The sequence below is a fragment of the Passer montanus genome, unplaced genomic scaffold (assembly GCF_014805655.1).
Source record: "Passer montanus isolate IOZ18808 unplaced genomic scaffold, ASM1480565v1 scaffold1, whole genome shotgun sequence".
Classification (NCBI taxonomy): domain Eukaryota; kingdom Metazoa; phylum Chordata; class Aves; order Passeriformes; family Passeridae; genus Passer; species Passer montanus.
This window is the reverse complement of record NW_024356504.1, coordinates 22,288,592-22,301,207: the sequence shown is the minus strand read 5'-3', so window position 1 is coordinate 22,301,207 and position 12,616 is coordinate 22,288,592. Positions and strand designations below refer to the sequence as shown.

Genomic DNA, 12,616 nt, shown 5'->3' with positions numbered 1-12,616 from the left:
AACAGTTCACTGAACACTATTTTTTATATAATTGCCTCCTGGCAAGCATCTGCACAGGGAAACATACCTTGGCAGACAAAAGCCATTTCAGCTTGAACACTATTAGAGCATTAACCTTTCCAAAATGCCATACCTCAGAGAGAGCAGAGCATTAGGTTAGTGGAAAATCCATCTGTTGAATGGCTAAGCCTCTCATCCCCCAAAGAACAGGCCTGTCCAAAGGCATGAGGAAAGAACTATTTAGAAATGCTTGTGAAATACAGCATGACATATCTTTAGTTTTTGCTAGCATAGTTCTGTTGGCTTGAGAGGGGAAAAATGAATGCCCTTCTCACATGACATTGCTGTACCAGCAAAAGCTCTGTAGAAACAACTATGCTGACGAAGACTTTGTTGGCTTAGCTTTCATCATTCAGAGAAACCCAACTGACAGCAGAAAAACTCCTCCCAGCTCTTGATCCATCTCTAGAGCTGATATTCAGAAAATTCTGCATCCGTGTGCCCACACCAGCACCCTCCACAACTTCCAGCCATTTTCTCCTTTGAGCAATCCCCAAACCTGCCCTTGCTATCCTCACCTTGCTCATACTGCATGGTCACCCATCCCATCCTTTATCAGCTCCTTTTGACATCTTGCACTTTTTTTTTTTGCACAAATTTTTCACTCACTTTTAACTATACCTTTAGAAAGCTTCCAACAATTCTAGGAAATGCACATATAGCATGAAAGTGTGCACCACCACAATAATCTGTCTAATGTTTATCTGTATGTATCTATTTAAAATACCTTTAAGTCATCAAGCCAGTTTGAGTTTGGACCTGTGATCTGACTATCTACTTGTTTTCAACTATCAAATAGCAACAGTTGTCACATTAAAAAAAAATCCTTAAAAACTGAAGAAGAATCATCTGTCATTACATCATTCTCTGAAGCCTCATTTCTAGTATCAAGGCCTTAAAATGGAATAAGAAGAGTAATAACATGCTTTTTTGTGTCAATTGGAAATCAATTGTTCTGGAAAAAAAACACTTGGTTTTCTCTTTATGAGGCTGTCGATGCTCACTAAAGGTCAGAGGTTTTATAGCACAATAAAGTACAAGCATAGCCAGAGCAGTTTACAGTTGCTTTAAAAGACCTTTAAATAAAAAAATTGGAAACTTGTTTTTTATTACCCAATTGTAAACTAACCAAAGGTATCTTCAAGAATCTTTAAAGCTCAGCATTGGTTAATTTTGGTATATTAGAAACAGTCCAGAAGTAAGAGAACATAAATATTTTAGAGTCCAGATGATGTAAAAAAAACCATGTTTCTACTCAAAACACTCCATAGAAACACATAAGATCAAACAAAGTCATGCCATCTACAAGTCCCCAGATGATGCAGTAGCAAACTAAAACCTTAAAATAGTCAAAGATTGATTTTTTTCCCCAGCTATTTTAAGTAAATGAACTGAAGCATTGCCTTCAACTATTTCTAGTGGAGATCCTCCAAATAGCAGCTTTCTTAAGACACAAATCTCCATTTCATTTAGAAAATAGCCATCCACAACTGCATACAGCAGCTAACAATTTTCTGTACATAAATAAGATTTCATTCTCAGAATATCTAAGCTAACATTTATTCATCATATTTCCATCAGTAACATGAAAATGTGTCTCTAAAACTGACACAAATTTCAACAGTGGGTGGTAGGAACAGACTCCTGGAGTTACCAGGCAAGGTTAAAGATTCTGTTTTGGACCCTAAGATATTCAAAATTATGCAAAGGACTTAGTTTTCAAAAAAGTTAAGAAGCAAAAGCTCCAACTCCAATAGGCCCTTTCTTTCCATCTTATAACAAAATTCATTAACTTGATAAGTTACTGTACCATCTCTGTATAAAATGAAGACAAAAAACATCAAAGCAAACAAGAGAAACATGAAAGAACTTTCCCTGGGGCATTATCAGGGCTCTCACCTATGTCCTGTTGCCACAGCTTCACAAATACCACACCACATCACCACCATACACACAAACATAACCTGGCTGCTTCAAAATCTGGTGATTACAAACAACAGGTAAAAACAAATCACCATTTCAAAACTGTCTACCCTACAAACTTTAATCCTCTAGCAGCGTATTTTTGCTTAATTTGTAACAAAACCACAGCAGGTCTGATGTCAGCAGTTCTGATAGTGCAGAAATTTGATAAAAATTAAATGACTGATCTTCATGGAATCAAATGTCATCAATTTAACAGTCATCCAAAATTACTTGTTATCTCAACAAAAAGACATTTGGTCCACAACACAAGACATTCATCAACTGCATAGGAAAAAAAAACCAAACACATTTGCACATAGCCTACTATAAATACTGTTTTCAGTTCGAAACTTATCTTTACAAAAAGAAAATAAACTTGTTTGTACTTCCTCATTGGAACAGAGATAACAGTAACACTTTAAAAAAAGAAACACACAAAAAACATTTAGGCATCTCCCCCGTTTCTGCCACCTTGGGAAATTCTTTTAGCAGAGATATTTTTAATGGTTTTCCAACCACAGCACAAATAAAACACCCAGTAAATAAAAATTAGCAAGAATGCCATTATTAAAAAAGATGTAAGAAAAAGTCTTTTTCAAGTCAATCTTTACAAAAGGAAGAGATTTAGAGATGCTAATAATCTCTGCTAACTGATTAGGCCTAGAATGGCTTTTGTGGGAAAAGGGAAACCAAAGGCAAACTGCAATTTGTCTCGAGACATGTTATTCTTCTCCTGTCAGGCAGCGTTTGGATGCCCTGCTCCGGGGCTCACATACCTGCAGGCTCTCGGCATTTGGCTCCATGATTCCGCCCCCGGGGCGTGCTCTCCATGGCCCGGCCGGGGCTCAGCGTGTGCCCGGCGCTGCCCGAAGCCGCGGGGACAATGGGAAGCCACAGCTGGCACTGGCACTGTCACCCAGCACCGCCACCCAGGGAGCTCCTCCTCGGCAATTCACAGCCTCCCGAAGCTCTCCGGCTGCTAGAAAATGGCTGGACATATTTTAATCACCTTCTCCATTAACAGACAGACTACTCTAAAATTAAAGTTTACGCCACGCTGAGAGAATTTTGATGCGACAAAGAAGCAGGGCAAAAACATTCGTATTGTAAAGATATTAATTTCCTCTCTAGACAGCTTTATTTCTTCACTTTGGCATTGTGAACACAACACAAAAAGTCATCAGTAAGTTAGTCCTCAGTGCCAGCAGATAAACACCCTTGTCACTGGCAGAATGAATGCTATGATAATTTTCTGGACTGGCACATACCCACTATCAGAACCCAAATATGGAAGAAAAACGTCATCTAAAACAGAGGGGTAAAAAAAATAAAAGCCAGTTATATGATAATTATCATCCTTCCAAAAGCAGACCAGAGTCTGCAGTATTGCTGCTTGTGAGAAACCTCTGTGCCTGCCAGCTGCAGCATCACCGTGCTCAGCAGCACTGCTGCACACTGATAATCATAATCCCCCTCCTGGACTCTCCAGAGACCTCTCCGAGGGATCCTGCACACCAACTTGGGCTGGAAGGAGAATGGGACAGTATTTTTAATCTGCACACTCCAGACAGGGGAACTACAAGCTTGGAAGGCTGCAATCCCTGCCAAACAGGAGATCAGTATCCTACATATTTATGTGACAAGATTAAAAAGCCATACACATATATATATACACACAGACTCATTTCTACAATATAACATAGGAAATAAAAAATCTAAATCAACTATGGAAAGATTTAGACCTGTCACAGACTGCAGCAGTCTCAGTACTAAAATAGATTTTCATAAATGAAAAAAAGAATCATATATAAAAACATCATTTGATATTGAGACTGCAGCAGTCTGCAGAAGATCTTAATCTTTCGATGCTTGCTATTCCTCTCTTCTGCCACCTCTGTGCTCCATCTTTAAAGCCTGCACTCTTTCTGCCCACACATGGCAGTGTCACACACTCCACACATATTGGCTGCTGTCCTTGAGCAGCAACATCATACGGGGGGTGGGGGGGAGTCAATCTTTTTGATTTAGCTGAAGACAGCATTGTTGGAATCCCTGCTTTTCTCTCGTGCACTGAGTTCAGTGTAAATGCTGGCTGTGCCCCTCCTCTACACAGCAGTTTCCTCCCCACCTCAGCACACACCCCCACCATCCCTATCCCTGCTTTTCTCTCGTGCACTGAGTTCAGTGTAAATGCTGGCTGTGCCCCTCCTCTACACAGCAGTTTCCACCTCAGCACACACCCCCCACCATCCCCGAGATCCCATCCCAAACTCGAGGAAAATACACACAAAAGGCATAATTCTGGGAGGCCTTTGCTATTTTTACATAGGCTCCAGCTGGTCTGTAATGGGAGCATTACTTCTCATGAAAAAGGCTTCCTCAGCAGGATGCTAGACAAGAAAATTACTTTTATTTTCCTAATTGTATAATGCATTCCAAATAGGTGATCACCTATGTGCACAAGCCATTTACTGCACGGTCCATACTCTGAATGCTGCCAAAGAGAATAGTTTTCAGTTTCTGAACACATTAGACAGATTACATTAATGTCAGAATAATCTTTTAAGCAGTCTCCTCACACGACACTAGGAAAATGTGTCTGCTGTGCATGTCTGGCTAGCGTTATAATCAGATTTGGTATTCACATACACCACGGCAGAACACCTAGGAGAGATTTCATAATCAGGCAGATCAGCATCAAGATGCAGTGAGCCTCAAACAGGAAATAAAGTAGTACCCAGTGGAGAAAGAACTGAGCAATGTGCTATTGTTATACTCTGCACTGCCCCTAGGAACATTTTTGTTAATTTTTCTAAAACTCACACACCCACACATTATGAAGAGCTGGGGCTTCTGTAACTCCTATCCTGGAGACTCATCCTAAAGGAGAGGATGGACTGGTCTGGGTCTTACTTTCTCATAAGCAAAACCTTTTTATCCCCTACACACATGTATTGGTCTGCTCTAAGTGATGGATTAGAAATTGGAATAGCACTCATTACCTGAAATGTTCCTGTATCAGAAATGTACTGTATAAATGCCCATGTGATGTTGTGTGTTAGCTCTATGGCTGCCTTTACACAAAGACTGTGCCACACGCAAATGAACACAGGCATAACATGCTAGCGTATGTGAAACAGGAAAATAACTGGAATGAAATATCATAAAAGGAATGCTGTAATTTCCCCCTTAAATCAGTCAAGATGCATAATTAATATGCTTAAGAGCAGTAAAAACTTTTAGCCTTCTTTATAGGAAAGAGGAGTTGGAGCACTCAGGGCTAATTTACAATAACAACCCTGACTTGGCTGCCTAAGTTCACTCAAAACATGTAAATTGTATCTCCATTATCAAACACGCACAATTACATTTGCTGAAATACCATCTAACAGAATAGGCATCCTAAGCTCAAAAACAGATGAGCAAATAAAAAGTTTAAATTCAATTTAAATTTCAAAGCCATACCACAGATCAAATGTACAAGCCAGGTATTCAAGAGATAAAAGAAAAACAGTCTAGAAAGCAATCAGATGCTTGCCAAAGGAAGAAGAATTCTAGACCTAAGGGAAAAAAGTGAAGATAGTCAATGTGAAGAAGCACATTTAAATGGCTTTTCAAAGCCATTTTCCTGACAAAACAATACCCTCTGTCATGGTTGTACTTGAAACTGCAGTATGTAAGTGATGAAAAAGATTTTTTTTTTTTTTAAAATCTCACAACAAACTTACACAACTCAGTAAGAGGCAAAAGTACACCATTAAGTGTCTGCAAACCAGTGTATGACTCAAAGTGGAAAAGACTGGACTGTCCTGAATGAAATTTTCTTCAAAACTTGAAAAGGAGTGCTGACACAGAGACAGAAATCCCAACTGATAAAAAGGCTCTGCTACACAGGATACACTCAGGAGGGAAATGTTCCTGGCTCTGCAATATCCAAACACTTGAGGCACAAAGGCCCCATTACTCCAAACCAAATCCCAGCAAGACTTACAGGACTGAAAAGGCAGGACACAAACTCCTGGACAAGGACACACACACTGAAATGTTCTAACTAACAACAACCTTTCTATTTAGAATAAAGAAAAATATATAAGAAAGAAAATTAGTTCTTTGAAGATTTTTAAAGAACAAAATAAAAAAGCAAGCCCTTGGACCAACCAGAAGATATTTACAGAAAATTCTGAGACACAAAAAGCTTGAAAAAGACTAGAATGGGATATTTCAACTACTTACCCAATTCCAAAATGAAATTTATCTATAAATCTAAAGGAAATAGAGCAGCTTTTCTCATTTTGTGAGAAAGGGAGACATTTACAGAGTTTGCTCCACTCACATGAACTTAACAGAAGCATTATGTGAAGCCATAGTCTGACAACCCCAAGTTCCATCCACTTGACTGATTTGTCTCTTCTGAACTGCTAGCAACTCTTTAACATTTGAGTAAACAGAAATATGAGAAATTGTCCAAGTCCAGATTGGTCATGAAGGTCTATTCTGTATTTAGTTCATATAATCTCTCTATAAAAACCTCTCACTTCCAAGAAAGCAGAAACAAGCACTGCAATTTCATTCCTTTGCACCATAAACACAGTTCAGACAGCACAGTGATGAAGCTGAAATAAACATCTTTCTCTGGTGGTTTCATTTTTCTTCCAAGACATGAAATATACCCTCACTCTTATGAGTATAAATGAAAACCTGTTTAGATACCAGTCACCACTTAGCCATGGCTACTACATGATGACAAGGTGTTGTCCAAGTCTAAAAACAGGAGACTTTAAGCTAAGCCTGGAATATAAACAATCTCCAAACACTGACTGTACAAAGCCAGTCTTAAAGACTAAATGAAATTACTTCTCAAATACCTTCTGGACAATGGATGCCAAATGAGCAAGTGTCTGTCTGCTGGGTCTGTTTGTAGGGCTGATTGCTGGTCAAAGATTAACTTACCGGTAATTAAAAATTCTAGTGGAACAGTACAAAAGCAAGCTGAAAAAATATTTCAAGGCTTCACAGAATTCAATATTAAAGATCTCTCTACAAGTACACATTATAGCAAGCTAACAAAAAATATCAATGTATCTTGGAGTGTAAGTAAACTTTTGGTGTTAGCTGGAGTAAAAAGGTCTATGTAATTAAACAGGAGTAACATTCACGTGACCAGACTTTGGAAAGGAAAAAACCACCAAGCTAACCTGGCATCTCTCAAAGTTCACAAAAAATGTGGGAGGGATGTTTCTGGGACCAGTTACAGAAGCCAAAAGGTATATTCTGTCCAATTCTTCACCTCTTGAACAAGGCAACTCTTAGCTCCTGCTTACTCAAGGAGTGAGAACAACTTAGGAAAAAGCAAATTCTAGTAGGAGATGATCCTACAGTATTGAGGGAGCCATTGATTCCATTAACTATGGTCCTTAAAGTAATGCTTAGTGAAGAAAAAAACAACCCCCCAGCCAAATATCTTATTTCCCTGTGGAAAGCACATTAGAGCACATTTCAAAAACCCGTATTTCTAATTTTCTTTGTGATAGATAATTGTGCTACACAAGAAAGGGAAAAAAATGTTACCAGTAGAAGCTCTGGCCTATCTCCATAATTTGCAATAAGAACCATAGAGATTATATTCAACCACAGACTGATTTTTGACATCTACAGAAAACATTGCTGCTTAAGAAATGAAAACCAAAGTATTGCTTCTGCAGCAAACAACTGAGTAATGGCTCATGCTAAACCAGGGAGTGAATATATTACAGAGCAAGACTAAAGATCACTTACTTGGTTTTGTCAGATGTTTTATCATTGTGATTTCTGTCCTTCCACCTCCAGTTGTTCCTACTAAGTATTTTCATTCACTCTTACATCTAAAAACTGAGTGTATAACCCTTTCAAGAACCTTCCCATTTTCACCACATTCTTACTTTGTTGTGAACAAAAATAAAAGGAAATTAAGTGATTGTAAGTTTAAATGAAAAATTCATGCACACTTAGTGAACACCCCATGTCTAGTTTTGCATTAATATCTTGATATTAAATTTTCCCTGAACTGCAGTTTAAATTCAGACTGTTCTAGACCTTCTGTTTTATACAGTCTCATCTAAATGCCAGGCATTCGATAAGCAGAAAGTTAAGCTACTCAGAGGTTGGAGTTTAAGGTCATCCTCACTGTCTGAAAGCAAAAGCTGTAATATTCTCTCACCCAAGAGGTTCATTATGCTTTGTTTTTTAAAGAAAAAGCAACTGTTTAAACACAAAAAAAAATATCCATGAAAAACTTCTGAGCTTCTCCATAAGTGACCCCATAAGTGGACTGACACCATGGGCCAGGCATATGCAGGTCCCACATACTGAACAGGAATTCTTTAAAACCACAGATCTGCCTTAGAACCAACCGGCAGAACAAACTTGAGTTGTTTCACTGGATCTATTTTTTCTGGTTTCTCCCAATATTTTTTCCCCCATAAGAAAATCTGTCACACATAGCAGGGGATGGGAATGTTGAGGGGGTGTGAAATCAATTCCTTTTTCAGTACAGACACTATCAAGCAACCAAAAAATCAAAAAGTTTATCTATTCCAGCAAAAAATGACCAGTATTTTTGTGAACACAAAAATGAGAATGAAGAACTGTAAGAACCTGTTTATACTAAACCAGGGTTCTTTTCTGCAAAGGGACAGCAGAAATACAAGTTCCCAGATAATAAAGTCTACCCCCAGAATAACAAAAACCCAAACAATAAGACTTCACTCATGTTTACAAAATTCCATGTTTGGGTAGCACAACCTGTGTTATCATACCAAAAATTCTAAACAATTAGAGCATGGGAACAGGGCTTCAGTGCCAGGTGCCTAAAAGCAAGACAAGAAGAGACTTCAGCTGAAATCACAACGAGCAATTCAGTTGTAATCCCACATTTCAATTTCAATCCTTAAGTACCTCAGGGGCAAAAGACTAAAGAACACTGATTTAAACCAAGGGAGATGAGAGAGTCTCAACAAATCTGTATTTTTCAAGTGAAGTTGGACTACAGCTCATCAATTTATAAGAAGTCTTTATTTCCCCTCTGGAATTCTGAATCTGAAAATCAACAGGTCAAGTGAGACAAGAGATAAGGCAGATTTTCTCAGAGCAGGTATGGCTCACCTTCCACCCACAGGAGGGAATGACAGTAACTGCAGGCTCGGCTGCCAAGCAGGAGCTGAGCACACAGAGCAGAGGGGAGCTTCTCCCTTGCTTCATGACAAGAGAGGGGATTTGGAAGGAACAGTATTTTTAATGTTGTTTTTCAACTAATTTTTCTCTGTGGGAAAAATAAGATGCAGCTTATCAGTCTTCCTTCTCAATTTTGTTCTAAAAGTAAATCTTCTGAGATAAACATGTTCAACCTAAAGCAGTGAGTGCTGCAGTTGAAACTTGTGTTAGCTGTGGCATTGGCACTTTCAAGGACTTTGTTAACACCACCCTTACTCCTGCCCCAAACTTGGCTAATGTCAACTTCCTAAGCACAATCTTTTTAAATCCCAAAGTGCTTAAGGTTAAACAAGATCTGACTTTTAATGTAGGATTCAACAGGGGGGTAGGAGAAGGGAGGGCAAGGAGAAGATGGGAGGAGAGAGAGAGGAGCTCCTAAGAACTCTAGGAGTCAACATGTGATTTTTTACTTTCTTGCCTATCTGTGCAGTCAAGCATCTCCACTCAGATGATATAATGGCATCATCAGACCCTAAAGAGACTTTAAACAAAATCAGCATCACGTTTAATTATCTATGACTAGGTAGGGGAAAAAATTCAGATAATAATTTTCAATTAATGTTACATAAAAGGAAATCATTATTTTTTAAACAGTTAGGGCTGGGGCCTGGAGTCATCACTTGAGATGCAGCATGCAATAATACAGATTGGCTAGTGGGCTTGCTAGATAAACAAAAGCTTTTTCATAGATGCAACACTAATTTTCAGAATGTTGCTAGGGCAACAGCAGACTGTAACAAGAATTTCTGAATAATGAGCAGGTGGCAATATACAAAGATCTTCGATTCCTGACTGAATTATTTATATGTAATCCAGAAAAGTGAGATTTTGAAAAGCAATAGCCTTATTCCAGCACACAAATGGAAATACTATATACATTGTCTAGAATATTTATTAAAGTTCTAGACATGCATCTCATTTTTATTTTAATGTGCTATGTAAGGCAAGATCTCACACCTCTGGCATAAAAAAGCAAAAGCAGTTACATTGCATAAAAAACACAACGTAAAAAAGTAGTTTTTCTAATTCAAAACTAAATCTAACTTTCTACCCAAGATTCTCCTAGTACAGATCAATAATTCCAGAGGGACAGGAACAAATCTTGGCAATGATGAAGTAAGGACCAGACAAACAGAAGAGAACTGGACACACTTTATCCATCATGCCCATCCACAGCAGGAGTTTTGCCAGATATAAAATGTTATGGGAGGAAGCCTAATGGGCAGTCTAGAATCAACCACTTGAAAAGCAATGGCAGCAAGATGTGGCAAAATTGTTGTTAATTTAAAACTTTCAACTCAGCTAAGTCATTGTATTACTAACCACTGCTAACAAATTCCATCACCTGGGTTTCCAAGTTTCTGATTAGCTGGTCAGCAAAGGTTTGGGTACCGCCAGCTGAACATTATTCTTTTGCTGAATATGACAGAAAATAACTATTTTAACTTACTCTAAGACTGAACTGCTTCTCCCTGTGAGTTCCCTGAGACACTGTAATATATGCAAAAATCACAAACCTGATCTACCTTTGGGGCTTTTTGTCACAGATCTCTGCTTTAAATATCAATAAAACAGTAAGATTTCTAGTTATTTTCAGTGAAGTTCACAGTTTTTAGAGATTAACAGAGTCTATGTATTGAGATATAAATTCAAATACCACAAGACAAAAATGTTCATAATAAACTGCAGAGGTCTTATACAAGTAGCTGACACTATCAGAAAACCTTTCACAACACAGTAAAATATGGATAATCTAATAGTTTGATATAATTTTGATAAATAGTTTTAATTCTCCATCAAGCCCCTCATGAGAAAGACATCAAGATACAGGTGTGTGTGCAGAGAAGGAGCAGAGCTGGGAGGGATCTGGAGCACAAGTCCTGAGAGCACTGGCTGAGGGAGCTGGGGGTGCTCAGGCTGCAGAAGAGGAGGCTCAGGAGAGGCCTTATCACCCTCTAACTCCCTATCAGAAAGCTGTGGTACAGTGAGGCTCAGTCTCAACAGGACAAGAGGAAATGGCTTCAAGCTGGTGGGCAGCTTTAGGAGGGATATTAGGTAAAATTTTTTCATGGAAAGTGTCAAGCATTAGAACAGGCTGCCTGGTGGAGTCACCATCTCTGGAGGGATTTAAAAGACATGCAGATGTGGCCCTTGAGGCCATGGTTTAGTGATGTGTTCGGCAGTGCTGAGGGGAGGGTTGGACTCTACGATCTTGGAAGTCTTTTCCAACCTAAATGATTCCACGATTCTGTTATGTACTGTATGAGATTGTCTCAGTTTATCTGATTTTCAACTAATGTACATGAAACTGAGGACAAGGCCTGGAACAAGTTACATGTTACATTGTGCTGCCATCATGTGTGCCAGCTGTACAGACCTGAACACCCCACAGACACCTAGAACAAGGTTTTAAACTAAGTTCATCCAGTGAAATCTCACCATTTGACACCTGATCAAGTTTTACCAGCAAAGGCTTCCATGCCAGCTTCTTGCATGAGACTACAGCTAAAGCAATTCCAGCAGAATGTCCAGAGGAGACAGCTGAACTCACAGAAGATTAAAGTATTGGATTCTTACAGCTGGACTTCCTGCGTTGTTTATAAATGAGCTTCAGTCCTCTCCAGCAGGTTCATTCTAAACAGGTTTAACAACCAGTGCTGAGCAGTTCCCTGCATTGCAGCTGAATCCTGTAAATTCCTTTGTTCCACTTTCTGGCCAGAGGGAGGTAAGAACACAATTGCCTCACTAACAGGATGCCTCATGGAACAGCTGCTTTAGCATCATTTTAGATCTCAAAACTGAGGATCCTGGCAACTAGGCAGAGTAGAAAAAAATGAGCATCTTGTTACTTCCTTATGAACACTTCTGAAAATACATCATCATCATCATCACCAGATCAGCAGCTTAATTGCCTGGACCCAGGCAAAAGGGAGACAGAGAGCTGATTCCTGCTTTCCCCAGCTGAAAGAACCAGGCAGCACCACATTCTGCCACCATGGAACTCATGCCTTGCACAGATACTGCATCTGCTCAAGCAGCCAGCAGGGTGGTCAGGCAAGCAAGCAACACCAGCATTTACACGGAGCACCAGTTTTTGTGAGGACACACGCTCCTTTCTCACGGCATGATCATTGAAACAGAAACTCACCTGAACCAAACACTGTATCCCTCCTTAGAGGGGACAGGGCAGGAAAACCTATCTTAATGAAGATTCGTTTTACATTATGATGGGGTTTTTTAATTTAAAAAAGAGTGTAAACATAGGGTGAATACTGCCACCATTAAATTTATATTCTGAAGGATTTCTGTAACTCAGAATTTAGATGAGAAACTAATACAGTGC

General features: G+C 39.1%; 1 protein-coding gene across 12 annotated transcripts in view; it reads right to left on the bottom strand.

Annotated features, from left to right (window-relative positions):
- The window catches only part of R3HDM1 (R3H domain containing 1), a 79,315-nt gene that overhangs the window by 57,511 nt on the left and 9,188 nt on the right, over positions 1-12,616 (bottom strand). The gene's annotated exons all lie outside the window — the stretch shown is intronic.